We start from the raw sequence: 24,858 nt of genomic DNA on the forward strand, positions 1-24,858 counted from the left end.
CTGTGACAACATGGGCAAAACCCGGAGTGTCTCCTGAGGGTTCACCAGAAAGCCCACGAGCCGCAGAAGTACCAACTTCTACTTTCCTATAAACGTCCATGGCCATAAGGAGCAAAAGGAAACATTTTTACCTGGATGAGTAGCATCTATGTCCCTTAAACAGTTAATGTCAAGGTTATTTTGTTCTACAATTTCCCTGGACTCAGAAAATCAGAGCTCAGAATCCTCCCTCTGGTCCTGTAATTAAAGACTGAGTTTCTGAGGAAAGTTCTTTCTCCCTCTCCCCTCCATTTCCACGTGTAAACCGATTCCATTATGGAGGGTGAGAGCTCCCAATGCGTTCTGTCCCACCGGGTAAGAGAGTTCAGTATTTTTTTTCCTGGTAGGCATAAATAATGAATTAGATTAAAATTAAAGTTAAGCAGAATATGTGAACAAGAAAGGGGAAAGAAACAGGCAAAGAGAAGGTCAGGTCATACCAGGCCAGACCATCAAGCTATCACTTTCATTAGCTATTCTAATGGGGCGGGGTGGGGGGGAGGGTGTCATTTTCTGATTCTTCCACTGGACTTGGCAGCAACAAGTCTGCCTCTGGGAGCCTCTTCTGGGGGTCCAGCCTCAGTAAATACTAGGACTTTTAAAGCAATGCAAGATATGCGAAGAAAGTATGTGTATTCCCACGCTGACACATACAAACACACGCGAGAGGCGGAGAGATGTAAAGAAAGGCTTCAACCAAAGGGACTCCTGAGGTGTGTCTCGGTAGAAATTAAAGACAGAAGCACCTAGTGAACTCATCTGCATCTCCTTAGTAACCAATGGACCACGTGGAGGAGGCTGGCGAACTGCCGCATCGCCGCGTCAGAGCCCGCCTCACGCCAGCGCTGAGACACGGTCCAGCCCCACTCGGCCTGACCCCCTCAGGAAGAGGCCAAGGCCCCCCAGGTGTGAGTGCTGAGCTGGCCTGGGGCTGCTGGCAGGGAGGGGACCCGGGAGCTGGTGGTTCCTTCTCTGAAAATACTTCCCACCCGACAGCAGGAAGCTCTGGGCCCTCTTCTCTCTTCTACAGCAGGAAGCTCTGGGCCCTCTTCTCTCTTCTACAGCAGGAAGCTCTGGGCCCTCTTCTCTCTGCTACAGGCTCTGACGATGCTGGCCCCCAGCAAGCTCCCACCTTTGGGTTCCTCATGGTTGACTGGGACCTCTCAGCAGGTAGAAAGGGAAGGCAGGTGAGGTAAAGGCCCAGATTAGGCAAATTACTAACTCTGACAAGCATAAGGAAATAGTGAACCTGGAGCTGTGACGTCCAATGTGGAACCACTGGCCACCTGTGACCATTTAAATTTAAATTCTCCAGTCACACTTGCCATGTGTGCACAGTGGCTACTGCATTGGGACAGAAAGATACAGGACATTTCCATCACAGCAGAAGGTCCTACTGGACAGCACTGGTCTTAAGGTTGTCATGAAGAGGCCTACTGAATGCACCTTAATTAGGACTAAAATGTAGTGTTGGCGATACAGTGACAAGAGCACTAATTGGGAGTTAATTCAAGGCCCAGCTTTACTTATCATGGACTTCAATGCCATGAGGGAATCGCTTAGCAGCTCGACCTTTAAAGTAAGGGCACTGAACTGGATTAGGTGACCCCTAAAGCCTTACCTTACAGAGTAAGATGAAGCACCAGGCCCAATGGGGAGAACCCTGAGTTTACAACAGTCAGGAGACCCAGGGGCAAGTCCCTCATCTCTCCTGCCCTTAGTTTCCTCGGCCGATGAATGGAATGTTTTCATCTACCTCCTAAATCAAACTAACATCGCTTCATGATATATAAGAAAGTTAAGACAGTAAGTCCTGAAACTTCTCATCCCAAAGAGAATTTTTTTTTTCCTTTATTCCTTTCTACTTCCTTTTCATTAGATCTATATGAGAAGATGGATGTTAGCTGAACCTACTGTGGTAATCATTTCACAGTATATGCAGATCAAACCATCATCCACCTAAAACTGACACAGTGATGTATGTCAAATATCTCTCAACAAAACTGGAAAAAAAATTGCTGTTTGCTGCAAAATGCTAAACAAGAGCTAGGTGTTACCCTCATAAGTTAAAAGATCTGTAGTGCACAGTGTTTTAGGATTCCTGCCTCTCCCCCTTATCCCCATGAAGCACCTCCATCATAAGTGCCCAGGCCGTGGCACTGGTATGTTTTTCTCACAGCTACATCCTTGCTCCTGCTGGCTGCCTCTTTAGCAGGGCCATTTTGTTGCCTATGTCTGGCAAACCCAGATTTCCCTCTCCTTCTTCCTCTTCCTCCTCTTCCTCCCAAAACCAATAAAACCACAAAGAGAAGAGCAGGTATTTTAAAGTCACCCATAAAATATGCTCTTGGAGTTCCTCCTGGGCTTTGAGGGGAAAAAAAGGCAGTTACAGAGACATCATTTATTGAAGTCCTGCTATATCTAGCGCACTTTATTTGGGCTGTGGGAATTAGCTTTAAAAAAAAAGAGGTACAAACACACCACTGTAAAGCAATTATACTCCAATAAAGATGTTAAAAAAAAAAGAGGTACTACCCAAAAAAGGTGGGGGGAATGAAACATGCACATTTGGAAAAGCTTGCAAAACACTTAGGGATTCTTTATACACACCAGCAGGTGTACATTAACGTAGGCCGAATCTCGTACGTACTTAAGACCCAAATGAGATCTGGAGGAATAGGACAAGGAGAATCTGGTGGGTTATTCGGGAAGGTTCCTAGGGGAGTTCAAAATTGAGCCAGCTTTTGAAAGAGGTGTTGGACCTGACTGGGCAAAAAGGAGAGAAGAAGGCTTTCCAGGGAGGGAAATTATAACACGCCAAGGTGCAGAGACAGGACAGGAGGGGCTCAGACAGGTGAGCGCCCAGCGACCTTGGGGGGAGTAGTACAAAGGCTGGTGGCCGCTGGAATGGGGGCCCCAAGCGACGGGGAAGTCAGGCTGTAATGGGCTTCGTGGGGAATTTCCTTTTGCTAATAAGTGGTCATGGAGAGCCACTATGGACCCTTGAGCAGAGGAAAACAGTGTTTAATGAAGACAATTCCAGCAGCTGCGTGGAGGGTGGAGGCGAGGAGGGGAGGTGGGGAAGCCAGCCGGAGTCCTGCGCTAGACAGTAGCCATGGAAATGGAAATGAGGATCAAAGGAAACAGTGCAGAGGAAGAACTGGCAGAAGGTGGCGTGGGCTGGAGTGGGTCTTTGGGAGAGACAGCCAGTGGGAACCAGTGCCAGGGTGGTGTGCCACTGGCAACGGGGGATGTCGGGAGAGGGTGGCCATTTGAATGGAGAAGGGGCAGGAACCCTGGGTCTTGTTTAAAGAAATGTTTTTCCTTGAACATTTTCCGATATTGGGAGGATGGGCCAGGGGAGATTTTTCTGAAAAACCACTGGAGACATAATCAGGATGCTGGAATACTAAGTCAGAGAAAGACAAATTTCATATGATATCGTTTATATGTGGAAGCTAAAAACAGAGTACAAATGAACTTACCTACAAAACAGAAATAGAGTCACAGATGTAGAAGACAAACATGGTTACCAAGGGGGAAAGGTGGGATGGGATAAATTGGGGTTGACATATACACATTACTATATATAAAATAGAGGACTAATAAGGACCTACTGTACAGCACAGGGAACTCTATTCAAACTCTGAAATGACCTGTATGGGAATAGAATCTAAAAAAGAGTGGACATATGTGTATGTATAACTGATTCACTTTGCTGTACACCTGAAACGAACACAACATTGTAAATCAACTATACTCCAATAAAAATTTTTTTTTAATGTTTTTCCTTGAACACTTTCCCATATTGGGAGGATGGGCCAGGGGAGATTTTTCTGAAAAACCACTGGAGACAGAATTAGGGTGCTGGACATGGAGACTGCAGAACCATCAGAACCAGTTTGCCACTGAAGCCAGGTGATACAATGAGTCTTCCAAAGACCTGAGGCTCGAGAAATACAACAGAAACGGACACTAGATTACCCCTTGAGAAAACGGTGGCGGAGCCCGGAGCCAAGATGTAGAGCGGTGTTTCTCACCCGCGACACTACTGACTTCAGGGCTGGACTGTTGTTTCTGGATTGGTGTGTCCTGTGCGTTACAGGACGTTTAGCAGCATCCGGGGTCTCCACCCACTAAGTGACAGTAGCCTCCCTCTCTCCCAGCTGTGAAATTCAAAACTGGCTCCAGACGTGGCCCGGTGTCCCCTGAGAGGCTGCATGGTCCCTGATCGAGAACCACTGATGTGACGTCATGGTAACATCTAACATTTATTGGTTGAACGCACGCAGTGTGCCAGGCACTGTTTTAAGTACTTCACAGGTATTTATTGATTTAAGGCCAAAACATTTTCAAGCAGCTATACTATTATTACCCCCTTTATATAAGTAAGGAAACGGAGACTCAGAGAGGTTACGCAATTTTTCAAAGGTTCCACCGCTAGGAACTGGCAATGTCAGGCAGTTTGCTTGTTTTTTTGGCCGCGTGGCACGTGGGATCCTAGTTCCCCAACCAGGGATCAAACCGGTGCCCCCTGCAGTGGAAGCACGGAGTCTTAACCACTAGACCGCCAGGGAAGCCCCTGTCAGGCAGTTTGGCTCCGAGGTCCCTGATGTGTACCACAAGGCTTGCCTGCTTTTTTTGTGGAAAGGAGGAATCATACGCGAAAGCACTTTGAAGACAGATTCCGCAGAGTCCATCAGGGCTGAAGAGAGGGTATAAGGGAGATGCACAAGCTCCCCGAAGTGCCAGGCCTGAGGCTCCGGGAGAAAGAAATGGGGACCTCAGAAAGAGGAGTTGAGTTGGGGGAAAAATGAATTTTGCTTCGGATAAATTAAAGATTTAGGGCAACCACACTGAAAGCAGCAGTGAAGAAGAAGTGGGAAGACAGATTTTCGTGATTTCAGGACAGCAGGAGCCTTGAGCGTGACAGCAAAAGTCCTAATGAAAAGATGGACTGGGCCAGAAACGAAGCCTGTTGAAGTTGTGAAAGATGGGACAGAGGCCCCTCTGCAGTTTCCAGCAAACGAAACGTAGACATGACTGTCTGTGTTGAGAAGAGAAGGACTGTGGACAGGTACATCAGAGAGTGTTGACTTTTCCAGCCAAGTGTCAGGAGACCATCAGCTGGGAGCAGGGGCTTGGAGCGAATGCTCAGGGAGGTGATGTTTTCAGGACAAGGCAAGCGTGTGATTCCGGGGCTCGAAGACAAAGGCTGGTCACCCCATCTTTCAGTGATGATGGTGTTTTGGAAGGAAGGACCCTGAGCATGATGGGTGAGATCACTTCTGGGACTTTTTCATCCGCACTTAGTAGCATGAGTGACAGAAGAGAAAAAGCAGATACGACTGCAAGTTGATGGGTCAGTGACGGAGAAATTAAAATAGACAGTGATGAAACCTCGGTGGTAGAGTAGGGAGGGGAGGGGAGCAACAAGGGTTCCACGATGGCAAGTCGGATCGAAGTGAAATGGAGGAAGCAACGCTTGAAGGTCACAAGCAGGGTGAATTCGAGGTCTTTGGGGGAGTGGGTGAGAAAGACACGATAATTTAGGGCCGGAATGCTGCTGGAGATCTGGATGGAGGTGCAGTGTAGACGAAGTGGAGGACGCCTCTCATCTGGTACGGGGTTGACGCGCCACGCAAACGTGTACGAACCCATCAATCCAACACATTTCAAAGTTTCTTTAGTGTATATTTTGAAATATAGTAGAAAGAGGAACAAAAAGCAAAAACATTGACTATTTTAAGTGAAGAGCTAAATAAACACTTGTTCTATTAAAATTAGAGAAGGTTCTTTCCCTCTGAGCAGTCTGAACAATCCACTTACAATAACAGATCTAAGAACACTTATTTGCGCAGCAAGAAGAGCCGTGTGCATAAAATTACAGGGTTAAGAGCATTTATTTAATCAAGCCACCACGTCTTCTAGAAACATGGGTCCACTGGACTGGCAGACAAGAATGGCCAGGAGTTCCCAGAAACCGGGCACTGGATCTCCTAGAGTAGATGCTGCAAGCAGCACTGGAGGAGGGGAAGCGGCACCCTGCACACGGGGGACAAAGGAGCAGGTGTGCGAGAGGAGCCAGGGAGGCGGCTCTGGAAGAGCAGTTCTCAAGCCCGGCTGTACCTTAGAACCACCTGGGGCCTGAGTAGGAAATCAGAATCAGTGCCCCAGGGAACATTCTCTAAGGCTCCTTGTACCCTGCGAAGGAATGATTTTTCATTCATATTCTCATCTTCTCTCCGTCTTTCTGTCTCTGTCCGTGTCTGTCTTACACGCACGCGCGCGCACACACACACACGTGCACACACACACACACACACGTGCACCGGGCTGGCTCTTGCACACAGAGAGCAGCAGGGAGCGCGGCTTTCCCTGGCAGCAGCTTTGTCCTCCAGCTGCATCTGGGCTAGAGCCCAGCGGCACCGAGGAACCAGGCAGGAGCACAGGGAGGGGGTCCTTGCCTCCACACCCACCTCATCCCCACCCCTGACTCCAGTACCAAAGGAGAACAGGACCCAGTGCCTTAAACAGATCCATCCCTTCTCCCATGGAAACGGGAGGGTTTCACAAAGACCAGTAACCCACCAGCCTGCAGGCGCTAAACTCAGATTTTCACACACGGCATTCATTTTGTAGAAAATTAACCCTGAATTGCCTATGTTACTGGTAGGCACCATGGTGCAAATTACCGAAAACCAAGAAAAAGGCCAAATTGACTTCTATTTGCCGTCCGAATGCTTGACATTCTGTGAACTCGTAACGCTGAATTCCTTCCCAAGATGTCTGTTTGCCACCATTTAGAGGCAGGACTAAGACAGACATGTACACGGAGCAGGGTGCAGCCGGCACGTGTCTGCCGGACAGCGGGTTGGCCCATCGCCATGACTGTGACACCCAAGGAAGCCCGGGAGGGGCCGGCCCGCCGGCAGGCTGGCTGACCTCCACCAAGAAGTCTCAAAAGCTCCCCGGAGTCCAGACAGAACTTCCCAGGGTGGAGAGCAGCCGTCGCTCTCCGGTTCTCCCCGGAAGTCTGCCAAAACTGTGGATGACTCCATCCTTGTCATCGGCAGGGCTGGGAAGGGGGGGCGGGCGGTGGGCGCCCCCCTCTCCGGGGACTACAGTCAGCCTGGCATTCTGTTTGCGCAAGTCCCGTCCCCAGGGTCTGGGAAGGGGAAGCCTCCTTACTGGCCCTTTCCTTTCCTCCCTCCCTCTCCCACTTTCTCCCCCCCACCCTGTATTTTTCCCCCTCGACACACAAAGGAGAAGAGAAGCCAGAGAACTTGACTGAAGTTGGGGTCCTGGATATGGCACTTTCCTCTTTCTCCTTCCATCACTCTCTTTTTTGTCTCTCTCCCTCTCTCCCGGCTGCTGCCATTGTCTCTAATAACGCAAGGATCCCGGCCCCAGGTCTCTCCGGATTGCCCCCCCCCCACCCACCTAACTTCAGGACCGATTTAGAAGCGCCCCCCCACTCCCCGAGGGCATCCTGGGCCACTGGGTGTCACACAGTTCACTCTGTCTCCCTCGTTACGCAGACACAAACACACCCAGCTTCTACACCGTCCCTCCTCTGTGTGCTACAGACAGAGTGGAGCATTGCTGAGGAACAGGTGGGGGTAGGCATCTGTGTGGGACAAACGGACGATGGAGAAGGCCAGCGAGGAGCACCGCTTCTTCTCTTTCCTGCCCTACCGAGAACCCCCGGGCACTGTTCCCAGGGTGTGGACGGCAGAGGTGAGGGAGCTAAGTTCCAGGCACTTTATGTACTTCGCCTCATCTAACCTTCACGTAACCTGCACTTCACACAAGAGTTCCGGAAGCCCAGGGCCAAAAAATAAAGGGCCTCATCCAACGTCACTCGAGAGCAAGCAGCAAATTCAGGATTCTGAACCCAAGTCCCTTTGATGCCAAGGACCTGGCCCTTGATTCTCGTGGGCTGCTGATCTGGGCAGAGCTAATGGGGCTTCGGTCTTTCCCTCCAGAGGCACTATTCAAAATCCGGGTTGGCTTTGGTTTAAAAACCACAGCAGTTCCAGCCTAGACATCCTAAAGATGCTGGCCCCAAGGCATCTTGGAAAGGCACTGCCTGACACCCAGTAGAAAATACAAAGCTCCCATCGGGAGGGAAAGGTAAGGAGGGAATCCGAAAAGGTTATCTCCACTGACTGTCCCTTCTGTTGGGAGGGGAGGGGGATCCTCTCAGAAATCTTAAGAAATCCTCACTCTGGGGTCCCGAAGGAGAATTCATCTCTGGCTAGAAATTGTCCTCAGGGCCTTAGACAAGAGTCAAGGAGTCAGCTGAGGTAGACTGGGAGAGGGCTGAGGTAGTAGCCTGAGTATTAAAGCTAGTGCTCCTTTATGCCCATTTCATCTGAATCGCGTCCACCGCTTCCAAAGCACTCGAATCCCCCCACTCCCAAGCGGCCGTGCTGGCGGGCTCAGCTCAAGTCTCAGCTCCTGGCTCGTCGGCTCTTGGAGACACAGGCATGATGCCTGATTCCACAGCAAAGAGAGCCCGGAGCCCTGCACGTGACCTCAAGCCTTCATAAACATTCTGTAAATGAACCCATGAGGCTGGTGGATCCTGGAAGAACACGGGGTTGGGGTCTCAAGGCATTCTTCCCCACACCCCACCCGCTTCCAGAGACAAGTAAGTGGAGGAATACTTGCCAGGGTGTGCCCTGGACACGGGGTCTAGACAGGGGTTCTGAACCTGGCGTCCACGGCATCCATCCTAATCCTCCGAGTGGAATGTGGGGAGTTTGCATGAAAGTGGGTTTTTCTAGGAAGAGGGTCCAGAGCACACGTTTTAGGAATCGCTGATCACGTGCATGTGTGGACCGGGAGTGGGAAGGGTGGTGACAAAGATGAAGCGGGGTGGCAGCAGGGCCTGCGGAGGCTGTACAGGGGGCTGTTCCGGGCACCACAGCTGCAGAGCCAACCCTGGAGGAACACCTCCCCACCCCTCAGCCACTAGCACGGCCCCCGAGAGGCAGGCAGAGCACTTCACTGTCCCCGCCCTGTCGAGGACGGAACACAGGCTGAGTTCAAGGCCCCCCAGGTGAGAGGCCATCACACTTCCAGGGGCATCGCCAGGGCCGGCAGCCACTGTCCGTCCCTCCCTTTTGAGCACCGTCTACGCAACTCACCCCATTCTTCTGTTTAAAAGGTAGAATCTCTGGAGAAGTCAAATCTAAAGCTTTCATTACTTTTTCTTAATTACATATATCAGTCTCCCACAGCCTGTCAGGCCCATCCTTCTCAGAAAACCACAGCTCTAATAGGGTTTGCTCTTTAAAAAGCCATTTTGATGGTTACTTCAAGGTGTTGGGAACTGACTGTTAGGTTCAATATTTTTTCCAATGTAACATTTATGCTTATGAGGTTGTCATTTCCGGCCATCATCTTTTTTTTAAAAAGGTTAGGAGCTGGCCCTCAGATGTCTTTCCAGTCCTCTGTGATTTTCTCAAATGGCAGGCTTTGCCCTGCAGTGTCCACTTCCTTGTTAGAGGCAGCTTAGAATCAGTCTTTAAGACCTTGGGTTATTTACTATACTCTTCTTAAATTAATGTTTCAAAATCCCCCTCAATTTTAACTCGGTTTTGTGTTCCCTAACCCATGCTAGAATCCAGATTATACACACCCATACACACACATACCCACAAACACCCACACGTGTGACTGTACGTGAGTAACCAGTTCCCAACTATATCCTAGGAAAGTAAGGATATACCTCTCGCCCTTATGGTGATGACGTTTACCCCTTTACCTTTATCTGATTCCTGATATAACTAAAATTCTCATTTTTTAATTTCCTACCTCGTCTTTTCTGAATATGACAATAATTCACTCTATTGTGGAAATTTTATAAAGTAAAGAAAAATATAAAGAAGTAAAACGATAATTCCCTTGTCCCAAATTCTTCTGTCTTTTGTATAAATATGTTGACCTGACCTTTCCAGGTTTCACAACCTTCACTTTTTCTAAATAGGCTCACCTGCCCACCAAAGTCATTTTTCTTCTTAGAGTAAATTCTGTTTATCCAATCAGGTTTCCTCCAGGCGTCCTCAACCAAGGTAACAAGCATCTCTCCTCGGCTCTCTCAAGGCAGAGGCAAAGTAGAAAGGGCTCTGGACTTGGGATTCAGAAAAGCTGAGATGGAGTTCCATCTTTTTTTCTTCTCGACTATACACTTTTGTATAATCACTAGAGCACTTTGTACCTCAATTTCTTCATCTGTAAAATGGGGATAAGAGTTCCTGCCCAGAATTCCTCCTACACTGGGACTATCAAAAAATGTGTTGGGGAAAAAAACATATGAGAAAGCCCTCGGTAAACTATAAAGCATTCCAGAAATGTAAGTGATTGTTACTATTAGAAACAACTTGGTTTGTCTTGGCCTCTGTTCCCTTCTTTCACTGAACACTTCCCTTTCTTGCTCAAATTTTGTTCGTTTGTGTGCAGGTTTCCTTACAGCTTTTCATTTTTTCCTCTCTTTGATCAGTTCAAGGTCATTCTGCCCAAAGCTCACTTTAACATTTAAATCCTTGGTTAACCGGTGCTTATTTGTGGGTATCTTCTGCATTTTTTTTTTTTTTTTCACTTAGAATTCACATTCTCTCAATATTCTAGGAACATGTCAGCTCTTGGCCATACTTTCTTCTCTTGCCATCTATGATATGATGAGATATACAAAGAAGCCAATGCCAGTCTTGATCTGGAGGGCCCTAAGCCAGAAACGACTGCCCCATACTTGGGACAACTATGCATTACACCCTCACCACCAAACTCGCTCTGACTCGGTTGGGCCCAGGGGCTGTCATAGTAGTTACTACTTATTGAATGCTTACTCTGTGACACGTACTGTTCAAAGTGAAATTAACTCACTTAATTCTCACAATGACTGAAAGACCAGAATTATGACTACGTCACCTTTTACGGAAGGAATCTGGGGCTACAGAGAAGTGAAGCATCTGCCCAGTAAACTAAAGGAGCTGAACAGAAACGCTGGCTGTCTGACTCCGGAGGGCTTGTTTTCAACTGCTGTTTTCTGGACCTGCCACCATGTTAGACTGCGGTAAGAAAGGATGAGGGGGAGTGCAGTCCAGCAGGCCGCCAGGGACCCCTGAAGTGCCACTGGCAGAGATGGTGGCCAGGAAACCTTAAGGAACCAAAAGGGGACGACAGCAAGGAGTAGAGAAGCACACCCCACTCCGTCCACGGCAAAACTCAACAATGACGACACCAGCACATTCCCAGGCTTTCCTGGAAGCTGGTCCCGGGTGGGTCCTATATCTAAGGAGCCCCTCGGGAGCATGGTCCTAACCACCCTGCAAAGTCTGCTGTGCACGCTCTTCTCCTCGCTCCACCATCCTTATTATGGAGAACCGGACACACCATATGTTTCTTCTAAGTGTCTGACCGCTCAAGTCAACCATAAAAATTTACTACAAAGCTGTGGAGCGTAAAGCTTAAGAGCACGAGTGAGCTCCAGCCAGACGGCTGGGTTCAAATCCTGGCTCTGCCACTTGAGCTACGCAAGCTTTAACTTCTCCGTGGCCTCAGTATCCTCACCCATAAAATGTAGGTAATAACTATTCATACCTCTGAGGAGGTTGGGACCGTCAGGTTCATTCATGCGTGGAAGCACTGAACACAGAGCTTGCAGGTGCTCACGCCACGCCACCAGGTATTTGGTACGTGCCCACCCCGTGCCAGCACCCTGCTAGGCGCACACCGGGTAGAGGGTAGAGGTGCTTTCTGCCCTTGAGAAATTCGCATCAGGCGATGGATGGGATGGAGACACAGCAAGAGTCATTTCAAACCAGGGCACCATGGGAGCAGGAATAGGGCAGTGATTCCAGCCTCGGGGGGACCAGGGAGCCCTGGAGCACAATCTTGAAGGCGGAATAGGAGGGAGGCAGGTGGGCGACGGTGGGGAGGGCACCGCAGACAGAGCGAGAGGCGAGAGCAAAGGCGAGGAGAGTGAGACCGCCTTTCACGTTAGCCTTCTCCTCCGCTTGCGTCGCCATCTCCATCTCTCCTCTTCTCGGCCCGTGTAACAAGAAAAGATAAGCCTGGAAAAATGGTTCTACACATAAAGCTAGAAAGATTAGTCTTGCTCTCCTTTCTGACAAGCATTTGTCTAGTTTTCTAGATAAATACTGTGAAAGAGAACCTGAGGAGGAGACAGAGACCAAAGATTAAAAACCACAGGTCTCAGTGCCTGGTGCAGCTCTGCGTTCCAAATTCCGGGGCCTCGGCTGCCTGCTCCGACCCCAGTCAGATACCCCCTCTTCTCCTGCCCACGGGGAGCGCGTGGATGGCTCTGGAGGCCGTTGCAAGGCTGTTACGCTGAGCAGGATGGAGTTATTAACAACGATACTGTACGTGTGCGTGTGAAACTCATGGTTTGAGGGGATTCTTTACGTTTCCTCATTTGACCCACAACACAGCCACTGTCTCCCCCTAAAGACCTCATTTTACAGGTGAGGACGCAAGTTCAGCGAGGTTGGGTAACTTGCCCAAGTCACTCAGCACCCACAGCGCTGACCTGGCGCTGAGACGGGACCTGGTTTCCCGGCCCCTCGGCCAGTGTTCCTCCCTCAATACCACTTTGCTTCAAGTTACTGAAAAGTAGTTTTACAATATGCATGTGATAAAGCTAAGTAAGGTACCAGAACTCCCTGTGGCACCAAGACACAACCTCTTTTCTTAAATAGAAAAATAAAGATATAGGAAATTGAACCTTTGTCTTGTATGTTTATTTTATTTTAAAAAAAAAAACAAAAAACAAACCTGCCTTCTGAGTCAATAGTTAATGCAGATATTTGAAACAAAACGAGTTCCCTTTTGGGAATGAAGCAAGTGTATCTCATAGAACAATAATAGTGGGTTCCCTTACTAATAAAAACACAACTACGAAGCAGGATTCTGGACCACCATTCTCTTCCTTTAACCATTAGGCTCCACTCGAAGTGGTAGTTTACAAATGGGTTTGAGAAAGAAATAGGTAAGAGAAAATGGGTAATCATCAAAATGTCCAAGATTAAGTGAGCAGAGGACTACTTCCTCTTAAAGGAAGTAGAGTCTTCAAGGTGGAGGTGAAGTATATTTACAGAATGGTAGGAACAGGCTAAGAAGATGGTGCCCAAGCCTTAACCATCATGTGAAATCAAAGAGATGCTGATTGCCAGTGCCATGGCTTTCTCACCTTCTGCCCTCACTAAATTAAATTATGGTCCAGAAACTGGCTATTTTATAGGATGCGTTTTTCCACTTGAAAACAACTTTGCCTTTTGCAAAGAGCAAAGCCTAAAGAGAAGGGAGCTAGAAGGAAGTCACTTTAGCTGAACTTTCAGAGTACGTGCTGTTTCCGGGGTCCTCTACACATAAACCCTCACCTCCTTTAACACGGAGGCGGCTCTGTAGAATTTACAGAGCCAGGGGTTAGAACCAGAGCACCTAAGCTGGATTCCTGGCTTGCTGCTTACAGCCATGTGCCCTTGTCCTCTCGAATCCTCACTCTGTTCATCTGAGAAACAAAATAATGTCAGCCTTCTGGTTAGGACTGAATGAGATAACATATGTTAATGTAACCCAGAATATGATATATATATATATAATGGAACCATGCATATCTATTGCCAATTCAAGGCCCAATTTCAACAGGAAATTGAAATTGTCTTAAGCAAAAATGAGGCAATTCCTTTTAGATAATTATTATATTTAAACTAACAGCAATAATTCTTAGTATTTTCATTCCACCATTTATCTCCAAAATGATCTACAATTTCTGGCTACCTAATGCCAGGACCTTCTCACTCCCTTCCCTAACCTCCAACTGAGGTTACGTAAACCGAGGTACATAAACCCAGATTTATCGATAAATGAGATGCCCTGCTGTGGTGGTGAAAAGACCATACATAATTTTCAGAGCCAACTCTGAATTTTATCTTGAAATCAAAGCATCTCTGTGAAGAGATACAGAATAAAAAGGAGAAGGTGAGTAACCATGATCCTATTTATTACAGAAAGCCCAGAACAGTGAAGGCAACTGGGGGACATGAGATGAAAAAGCCCTCCTAGGGATGTGCCCCAAAAGCCAGCATGAGACAGGTACTACAAACAGAGGGAAAATAAAACCAGTACATAAACGAACGACTTGGGAGGGCTTATTTCTAGCTGGGAAGATCAAGCAAGACTTGGTGGAGGAGACAGTTTTTGAGGTGGACACTGAGGGATGGACAGTATTTACGTGGGATTTGAAGGGAAGGGGAAAAGCGTAATAAGTGATGAGTGGGAGCTTTTGGAAGAAATACCTTATTGAACACAACGTAAAATGAAGCTCAGAGAAGTAAGGCACTAAGAAATGGGTATATTTTCATTGTCGGCCTGCAGCTAGCACTAAAGACACTCTCAGCCACACAGCTTTCGTAAAGTTCACCCGGAGCATCAAGAGGTGCTTGTGTGGCAAGGAAATGGAAACATAAAAGGTATAAATATGTCAACTTTATCCTCAGTGCACGTTCATTTCCGAATGTCATCTGTATCGGCAACCAGCGTTTCTGAGCAGTGCCCATGTGCACAGAGCATTCTGCTAAGCTCGGAGGACATAAGGCGACATAAAGCAGGAAAAATGTTCTCATGGAAAATTGACAAATTAATCAACAAACAAAAGTGATTTCTCTTCTATATGGAGGCTCTATGAAAACCCATCCAGTAGTTTTTTTCTCCAAAAAGCCAAGGGGTCAGCATGTTCCTACCAAGAAAGATCTTCCAAATCTGAGCACCTGTATTTGGTCAGGGTCAGATTTCTTCTACAGTCTCTCTTCCTCTGTGAGCTGAAGGAAAAACCAGGATACAGGCATAAACAGAACCAGAACAGGACTGAAATGTGTTCTCCTTCCCATTAAGCCCAGAAACAATCCTGGAGTTTCTAACAAGGTGATCAAAAGGAGAGCCACAAACCCTGAAGACATCAATTCTGGCCCCATGCAATGCGTGGTCTGCATGGTGAGAAATGCAAGGGGAGAGGCTGCAGTATCTCAGTGATTTGGATGTTTTGCTTCCATAGGGCCAGCCAATAGATATGTGGAAATGCAGATCAGTGAGTGCACGGCTTAGGTTTCTCCTAGACGTTCAGCAGCTCACACTCCTGCGTATCCCACCAAACTCCACCGTGACTCCAAACCACGCTCACAACCTTGCACACGTCCACAACAGAACTAGTATTTTTACTTTCTTATGATTTGTCTTTCTAAAGGAACACAGATCCATAAATCTGCTTTTTTCCCCTCGTCTCTGTACATTTGGGTTCATGTTTATTTTTAAATGGGGAAGGGAGGGAGTCAAAAAGGAAGGAGGTGAGAAAACGATTAACCCAGCCAGCCTAATAGTCAGTGATTAAAGTAACAGTCACAGAAGAACGAAGCTTAATGCCTCCCACCCTCTTCCTCCTCTTCATGCCTTTAATACTCGATTTCAGGCACTGAGAGGGAGGAGACCAGGGCTGGTGGATCCCAACTGGCACTAAGATAATTGCACCATTCACACCCCTCACCAGTCAATCAGGGTCTGCTTAGCCAGCCCCGTTTATTAATAGTTTTCCTACATTTACAGCGTTACAAAGGAGTGAAATGAGGCTTCCTCTCCAAAACAAGAAATGGGGCACCCTCAATAAAGACTAAGTGGAACAGAGGATGTTTGCCGAACCAAGGGCCGCTCGCCCTACTTCCCAGCCACACCTGTTTCAAGGGTGTCTGGGAAAGCAGCCCCGACTTCCCTAACTCTCCACCCCAGCCTGTGTCACTGGCGAGAGCACTCAGGAGCAAGGTAAATATAGCTCTGCTCTTAACTGCACACCAGTTCCACCGTTGGTGTGCACTCTGTACGCTAAATCCCCTCCTATTCCAACCACTTCTTTTGACCTCTGACTCAGGGACCCTCATGCTACTCATGGGACAGTTTAACGGCGACAGGGTCTCAGTCTACACATTCAAATGCTAGGACTGCACGATGTTGAGAGCTAATAGGGGCCTTGTCAATCATCTTGCCCAGTGGTTTTCAAATACGGCCGCACGTGAGAATCCCTGGGAAACGTTTTTAAATGACCACTGCCTGACTGCCTCCCTGAAAGATTTTGATTTAACTGTTTGGGGTACGGCCTGGGCATGGACATCCCATGTCCACGGGATGTTGCTGTTTAGTTTTTGTATTTATTTTTGCCGAAGCTCTGCAGGCGATTGTGTTATTGACCTGGGGTTAAGAAGCACTGCTTTAGCCTGTCTTGCTGTTCCAGAAATGAGGAAATCAACAGCCAGTGGCCATGGCTTCAACCATGGTCCCCAAGTAAAATAACACAAGCAGAAACAAAAAGGAGCTTCCAACTCCCAAGACCACCACCTCCCCCATCATCATGCAGGCAGCTACCGGATACCCTGGGGAAACCTGACATTTTAAAGACCCACTGCTTATCCAGGGAGTATGCGATACCCTGGGCTCAGAAGATGTGGGGATGAGCAAACGCTCACCACTGGCTGACTTAGGGGTCAGGCACCCCAAAGGGACGAGTGGGGCAGGGCAATGGAGGGGAAAGTACTGAAAAGAGATTCAGTGGACATGGCTCTGCCACGTGTACACGACTTTAGACCACGTGGCTAACCTTAGACCTATTTTCACAGCTTCAAAATGGTGGTTGTGGAAGACAGATAATCTCCAAGGTGCTGTCAGCATTAATATTCTTTTTTTTTTTAAATTTTATTTATTTTTGGCTGCATTGGGTCTTCGTTGCTGCGCGCGGGCTTTCTCTAGTTGTGGGAGCAGGGGCTTCTCTTCGTTGCAGTGCGTGAGCTTCTCAGGGCAGTGGCTTCTCTTGTTGCGGAGCACAGGCTCTAGGCGTGCGGGCTTCAGTAGTTGTGGCTCACAGGCTCAGTAGTTGTGGCTTGCAGGCTCTAGAGCTCAGGCTCAGTAGTTGTGGTGCAAAGGCTTAGTTGCTCCGCAGCCTGTGGGATCTTTCCGGACCAGGGCTCGAACCCGTGTCTCCTGCATTGGCAGGCAGATTCTTAACCACTGCACCACCAGGGAAGTCCAGCATTAATATTCTTATTATCCCAGGTCTTCCTCACACACACACGCATTACTTACCTAAACGCACAGACACATTTACTGTATTTAAGATTATTTTTGACTACTGTTTGGTAGGGAAGTCCCTGCACAAACATGCCCCTATGTACACAAGTCTAGTGGTGGTGTGTGTGCGTGTATTTGGATGCACACAAGAAACCCTGATCTCTAATCCAAAGACACCAGCTACTAGTGACCAGACTAAGGCCCCTTGAAGGTGGGAGGACTGATCCAGAACATCTGGGCATTCTCACAGAGTACAGTGGGCTTTGGGAAAAGGAGTAAAGACATCAGCTAAGCTTCAGGTTTCTCCCAAGCCTCTCTTCTCCCCTCCCTGAACTATGCAGCTTTCATCCCAGCCATTGTTTTGAAGTCCCGCCTCTCCAAAAGAAACAAGACCTGACTTCCTAAGAAATTCTAACCAGCTGAAGCCCTGAGAGGGTCTATACAAAGATTCATAAGAAATTTAGACTTGACATTTCTTTCTAAAGATGGAAATTTACAGTCTGAATGAGGCAATGAGCAAAGCCACAGAGGATGGCGTGTGTGAAGCACAGTTTGGCTGTCAGGAGTCGAGTGAGTTAACCTCGAAACCTTAAACTCTGCTGATCTAAGAAGCTCTCCACGACAGATGACAAACACCGCCCCCCTGCCCCCCTTAAAAGGCTGGACCCCAGCAGGGCCAAAGCCTGGGCCTCTCTTTCCTTCCAGGCCTGCCACTCTCTCGGGTCTGGCCTCCTCCTCGCCCCCTCCCCATCCCTCTAAGCACAGCCTTGTCACTATGCCTCCACCGTTCTGCCCCTTAAGTCACCTTGAAATGAATGTCCCACCACCCAGTGATGGCATCTGCTCATCCACATACCTTCAGACTCAGGATACTCTCTTTACATGCAGGTGGGTCTTTAAAAAGTCTTCAGGCCAAGCTTAGGTTCCTTTTGCTAATGAAATGAATACAGACCACCATATACAGAGAAATGGTGAAAGTGGCGGGAAAAGGGTAGAAGGATGGGGAACAGAAAAAGGTGCAAATAAAATTTAGAGGAACATTCATTTCCAATCCATCTCCCCTTAGGCACCAATGCTACAGTTTAATGAAGTGGTAGCTAAAGGTGTCTTCCTAGCATCTCTACACCTGGGCATCCCCATGAAGAATACTCCTGAAACAAGAGGCCATCTAATAAGGCTACCAAAACATTTTGTGAATGCCCTGCGAGTCACTATGCCCCTTTTCTTCCATCACTCCCCTTCGCCATGAAAGAAAGCAGCTAGTGTCCGGATGGCATGGCATCTCTCTGCCTCCCTACTCTAGAAACACATGGGACTAGGCTGGGCCTTCATTCCCAGTAGCTTGACCTGGGCTAGGATCCAGCTCTCTCCTTGACTACAAACCGACTAACAGCTGTCCCTTTCTTTATAATGGCCATCAACGGAGTTAGTTGCAAGCCAGTGGCCTAAAATGAAAATTGTATCATTTGCTCCCTTCCAGAGGCAAGCCTAATAAACAGGGCTAGCATTCATTTACCACTAAAGCAGCAATGAGAGCCTCTTCCCTCTTCTTTCAACAAGACCCTGACTTCATCCTCTGGCCTCATCATTTGGAATCTGAAATTCCTAATCAGTGAACCAGCACATTCCTGTGTTGATCTTCTCCCCGAGTTTAAGGAGGCGAGGAAGAGCAGGAGGCGTGCCCCTTCACACCACTTGCCTCTCCACCTGCTCTCCATCCTCCTAAGAGGACCATTCTCTCCTTCTTCTATAAAAGTCCTAATTATTTTTCAAGATGTAGTTTGAATGTCAACCCCTCCATGAAGCCCACCTCCTTCTCCCAGGCTGCTCTCTCTTACAGCTCTTACCTAAGGATATGGTGGTCTCTTTACACGTCTCCCCCATTAAATCCTGAGTTACTGGAAGGTAAGGACCAGAGCTAATTCTTTTTCATAACTCAGTGCTTGACAAATATTGGTCCTTAACAAATGTTTGTTGAATAATTGAGGAGAGCAGAAGTCATAAAAATAAATAAAGTTAAAAGAAGAGATAGTGTGAAAGAAAAGAGACCAAGAGATACTAATAAAGAAACACAGAAGCAGGAGTTCATAAAAAGAGGGAGAAGAATCAGTTATGAGAAGGACCAGCATAAGAAGGCATAGAGTATGGAAGGGGAAGAGGCAAATGATATATGTGGGTGGAAGAGTGAGGGAAGAGAGGACACAGGTGAACTTAAATACAAAGGTTCCTTTCTGATTTTTCTTTTCTATTTTTAAGAACAAAGCAGAAATGCTGTAAGTCCTCAAAGCAGAAATATACGTGGAGCTGCCAATGTTAACCATGATATAGAATTAGGTTCAGGAATGACGTAGACCCATGATGCATGGTCCAGTAACTTTGGCACCACCTGGGAGATTGTTAGAAATGCGGAATCTTGGGTACCACCCCAGACCTGGCGATTCAGAATGGACATTTTAACTAGGTCCCCAGGTGATTCCTATTTACAATAAAGTTTGAGAAGCACTGATGTAGACGTCTGAAATCCACAAATAACCTCCACGTCTCACTCTATTCAATGGTGTGGTGCACAGAGACTTGGCACTAAGCAACTGCCCCAACCTTAACCAAATCACTTAATCTCCCTGGATCTCAGTTTCTTCATCTATTAAATGAGAAGGCCAGAGGAGATGCTTTCAAAAGTGCCAAAGGGCTCTCATATTCTTGATCTCATCTAACAACGTAACTGCAAACCATTCCTGTACCCACCAGAACAAACAACAAATAGCATCTTTCACTAATCAATATTTCACTTCTCTCCATTCTCTCTATGGTAGCCACAGACATACCATTAACAGCCACAGGTGCACGGTAGAAACCCATCTCCTCTGAGTTACGCCTGCTCCTTCACATTCTGTTCTATTTTCTGCATCCTTCTGAAAGATAGTATCAATTCAACCACTAATCTACTCTCCCTGGAGACGTCTTCTTGTGGTTGCAAAGAAGAGATGCACTTTAATAAATGTGAACAATTCATTTAGACCAATAACTCTTTGGATCCATATTTATTTACAGAGAGAGACGATACCCTGCGATACCAGGATACCGTGCACACCATGCATGCACAGTAGCAGAGACTGCAAAGGTAGTTTACTGAAAGGAAGAAATTTCTAGAATTCTTAAGGAGGGTGCAGAACAGCAGTGAAGAAAAGGAGCTTATCCACTCCTGACCCCAACAAGTTACACGAGATGAGCTCTTTTGTACTCTCCATCATTACGGAGAGAAGGTCATTGTTCAGAACAATAGTTTCCCAACCTTTAGAATGATGAGTTCCACCTGGCTCCTACAGGCTGCTTTTTTTGCTCTGGTTTCTTCACACATAACCTGTCCTTTCCCCCCGCCTCCTTCTCTAGTTCATAGTCTATAAATATTAACTAAATTTCTCCTTTAGCCTGTCAGTACTAGTGGCTGTGTCGCCTCCATTTTCATATTCTTGAACAAGAAAATAGGAAAAAAGGAAAAAAAAAAAAAAAAAAGGAGCCCTGCATCCTGGATTCCTCATATTCGTGGAGGTAACGGGAGAAGGTTTTACAAGGTGATGATGTGGCCAAGGGCTGCATCAGCTCAGTCCGGTTTCTCCATTCATCCCACCAACCAATTTTAGTGCACGTGTCCCCCTCCCAGGTACCCGCTGCCCCTCCCCACACAAGGCTGGATGTGTGGACGCGAAAGTCAAGGGAGACCGTCAAGGTTCTGAAGCCATCTTTCTGGAAGTGAAGCAGGAACACAAAATCAAGGTACCTGCTGTTCATCCCTTCACCAGAGGAAGTCTCTCTTCCAGCTCAGCCTAAAAGAAAGGCACTGGGTGTGCAAAGTAGTGACTAGAGGAATTTTTTCTCTTCCTCCTCCTTTTCTGTCATTTCGCCTTCTTACTTACTCTCTTTACCTCTATCTACCTCCCGATATATGATACATTTACAGTGGCAAAACAAGGCTCTTCAGATAGACAGGCTTCCCAGGGATGGAACCAATGGAGAGAAGGCACTAGACACCCCAGGGCACACCCTGCTCCTCTCCTTACTTTCAGCATCTGTCTCTAAGCTGCCATATCATCCTGTGTTCACAGATCCATCATGCTTCGCTACACCTGAAACACAGGCACAGAAGACACCATGTTGTTCAGCTTCTCTTGAAATCTCCAACCTAACATCTTCAACCGTGCTTTCCTGGGAAGTCTTTATTTCCTACTAATTTTTTTTTTTCTTAATTGCACATCATGGAGGCACCTCGATTGAAATTAAATGTGCTCTTCCTCCCACCAGCAGCCACATTTCTCTGCCATGTAGCCCACACCATCAGGGGGGTGGCAGGAGGGGAGAAGACAAAATAGAACCCGGTCAGCTCTTTATGCTGTGAGGGGAAAAAAGGGGAGAGAACAGTGGCCCTGAGGCTGCCCAGAGCACCACTGAGTCACAGCCGCATGGCGTCCACTCCCGAGGACAGGGGCCAGCCGCCTCCTCCCAAGGTCTCCAAAACGGCTCTGGATGTGGAAAGACACGGACCACCTGTGGCGATTCCTCCTTGAATCCCAACAAGCACTTTCTGGATGGAGTCCATCCTTTCCTCTTTGTGGTTTCCCACCGCCTAGCCCTCTTCCTCCCCTTTCAATGTCTTGTCCTTTGCCCAGTCTTAGAGCCAACTACCAATGGCCTGGAACCTGGCTTCACCCTATTAGCATTCAAGGCAAACGGGGCTGAGACTCTGTCGAAAGGCCTCCTGGCAACCTCGCCACCAATCAACATGATGACCGGTGTAGAGCACTGTCGTGGCCCCAGGAATGCAAACAGGGCGATGCCCTTGGAGACGCACCTCACCTTGCTCATCCTACCTATGCAATCATGGCGCACGGGGCTGCTATTTTCACCCACACCTCTGTTCTATTTTTAAGTAAAATTCAGAGTTCCTCCTCCCACTTGAAGGAGTAGAAGCAGATGGGGAAGGAGCTCAGGTGTCTCAGGTGAGCACACACTGGGTCACCTCAGCTGTTTGTAGACATGGCGAGCACGGCTCAAAGTGGGATCCCAACCCGCCACTCCGATGACACCATGGTTACAGATGAGTGCTGAAGCAAGAAACGCTCAAGAGAATGAAACCTGGGGGAGGGGAGTAGTGAATTGGATTCTATCCATCCTTTCTGGACAATGAAGAACTCTCTTCTACCAGGATGTTGAGTGACAAGGACCTTCAATGTCTTCCCCAATATCCCTTTAGTATTTTGGATTGTTTCAAAGTATTATCAAAAATACTGGAAAAAAGATTTAGGGGGAGAATACTTTCAGGAAGATTATTGGTGCTAGTGATTCTGCTACGTTATTTTGAAGATCTTGATCTCAACCTGATTCCTGCCCTTGGGTGCCTTCGGAGTTTGGGGATATATGGTCAGTGGACCAAGGTGAGGAGTAACCAGCTTACCACCTTGGCCCTGCAGCCCGTGGGCGATCTGATTTCCTAGGAGTTGTCTTGGATTGCATGAGCGACTAGCTGAAGAGCCATTAGCTAAGTCTTTTCCATTTCTCCTGCTATTTTTCTTTTCAAGTGCATGAATATACCACACCTAGCCACATTGCACATGCTGTAGAATTTGCTGAGAGGGAGAAAAATGTAAGTATTAATTCTCTTTGGAGGGTCCAAGGCTAACACATGCAAACGGCACATCTCTTTGTTTAACACAAAGACTCACGTGTCGAATTCTGCACCCCTGCCACACACACAGCATTTTAGAACTCTGCAAGATAGCCATTTTGCAAGAGTGTGGAAGTAACAGTTTGCTCGGAGGATGTGTGGGTATAAATAGATGTGCAGACAGAAGGAGAAATTTATAGCTCAAATATAATAGCACACAAAAAAATACAAATTAAAAAGCAGGATACTGACAGAATTCCTTCTTTCCAAGCTTAAGATTTAAGTCCTCTTAACCTGCAGCATCCTCCAATTCCAGGTGTTCTGAGGCCAGCCTGATTCCCCACCTAGACCTGTCCCTCTGCAGTAGGCCTCCCGGGATCTCTGGGCCCAGAGTCAGCATTTAGACAGCAAGTGGACTTCGGGGCAATAGCCACAGTAATCTCATTCATTATTTCATTTTTTAAAAGGCATGAGGAGGATACCTAGGAAGGTAGAGACAGGAGCTAGAGAGACATGGAAGTGGCAAAGGGGAAAAACCAGCCTGAGAAAAAGAAAAAGCTTTCTCGATTCCCATAAAAAAAATCAGAGCTTTAGCTTGGGGTGAATAAATGGCTATTTAACTTGAAAATCACACAGGTCTCCCAACCCTTATGCCATCCAACATCTGTCCCTACATACATCCACCCCCACTGCCTCCAAAAAACCCAAAACCTGTTAGATGAGGAAGGAAAAGAAATAACATGGGAGATTTCCCCCTTTGTAACAAGCCTTCTTCCCCAAACAGCATTATTTGAATATCTTGTTACCTTTTCTTCCCCCCAAAAAATCCACATGAGGGACTTGAAGAGAGAGATAAACACGGAATCCCTGCCCCAGGTGAGAAGAAAATGAAATAGAATTTGCCCTACCTTGGTTTGTAGAAGCCAAACCTCTAGACGGACAGATTAAGGGAGTGAGCATGTTGGGAATATCCAGTCGTGTCTTCTCGCTTGCATATCCACATAAGAAAGACAGACGATAAATAAAAGGAAGATCATTTAAAATCCAATTTAGCGTGAATTTTGTTTTAATCTTGTGTCTTGAAGGGATGCAAATTCAACGGAAAAAAAAAAAAAAAAAAGATGGACTTCAAAGGTAATTCAGGGTATGGAGAGCAGCTCACAATGCAGAACCCAGAGCGATTATTCCGTTTGCATGTGAGGTTAGTGGCTGGACTATTTTTTTTTTTTTTTTTAATGATTCTTCTGGCAATTACGGTTTTTGATTTTTGGAGCTTTAGTGGAGGAGGCTCTGTGTAGAGAAGCTGGGGGCCGGCTCTGTCCCTCCGTGGAGCATGGTCATTCCCAAAGCGTCCCCTTCCTAAGGGGGAAAAAGAGGCGGTCAAGGTTTGATTCGAGTGTCCCCCAGAGGGTGAGAAAAATGCATTCCGAAAAAGAGATCAATTCGTTTTAAGGAAAAGGGGGAGGAAACCCTGCATTTCCCACAGAGTGCACACGAGAGGAATTGCACACAGCTGGCACCGGTCTATAAATAATTCAGAAAAGGTCTGGCTATACCATTCCTGGGACAGGCATGGATGCGAGGTGGGAAAGCCAACCTGAATGGAGGAGGAGAAAGGGAGGGAGGGAGGGAGGGAGGGAGGGAGCGAAGGAGGGAAGTGGGAAGCAGGGAGGAAGGGAGGGAGAAGCGGCTCCACGTAGCAACACACACTCACACACACGCAGAAACACAACCCCGACTTAACTCGCCAGCAAGTGCGGCCCCCAGCCCCATCTGCAGTGCTGCTGACGTGTCTGTCTCGCTCTCCCCATCGTCTCCAACAGCAGCGCCTCCTCCCACCCCGGGCTCGCGCTGAATGGGTTCTGATTGTGCACCGAGTGCACACTGGGCATTCCCTGGAAGGGGCACACTGACACGCGCGCACACACGCACGCGCCCCCGCGCGCGCACTCACACTCACCCCCGCGCACACTCACGCCGCCGCCGCCGCCGCGCTGCTGTGCAGCTCACGGGGCTTCACCTGA

General features: G+C 47.7%; 1 protein-coding gene across 1 annotated transcript in view; it reads right to left on the reverse strand.

Moving 5' to 3' along the window:
- The window catches only part of GRIN2B (glutamate ionotropic receptor NMDA type subunit 2B), a 409,459-nt gene extending 385,672 nt beyond the window's left edge, over positions 1–23,787 (reverse strand). Inside the window, exon 1 of the mRNA XM_068560520.1 lies at positions 23,743–23,787. The gene's annotated coding sequence lies outside the window, so the exon portion shown is untranslated. The remainder of the gene's footprint in view (positions 1–23,742) is intronic.
- Between the last annotated feature and the right edge of the window lie 1,071 nt (positions 23,788–24,858).

Source organism: Eschrichtius robustus, chromosome 13, assembly GCF_028021215.1.
Source record: "Eschrichtius robustus isolate mEscRob2 chromosome 13, mEscRob2.pri, whole genome shotgun sequence".
Taxonomy (NCBI): domain Eukaryota; kingdom Metazoa; phylum Chordata; class Mammalia; order Artiodactyla; family Eschrichtiidae; genus Eschrichtius; species Eschrichtius robustus.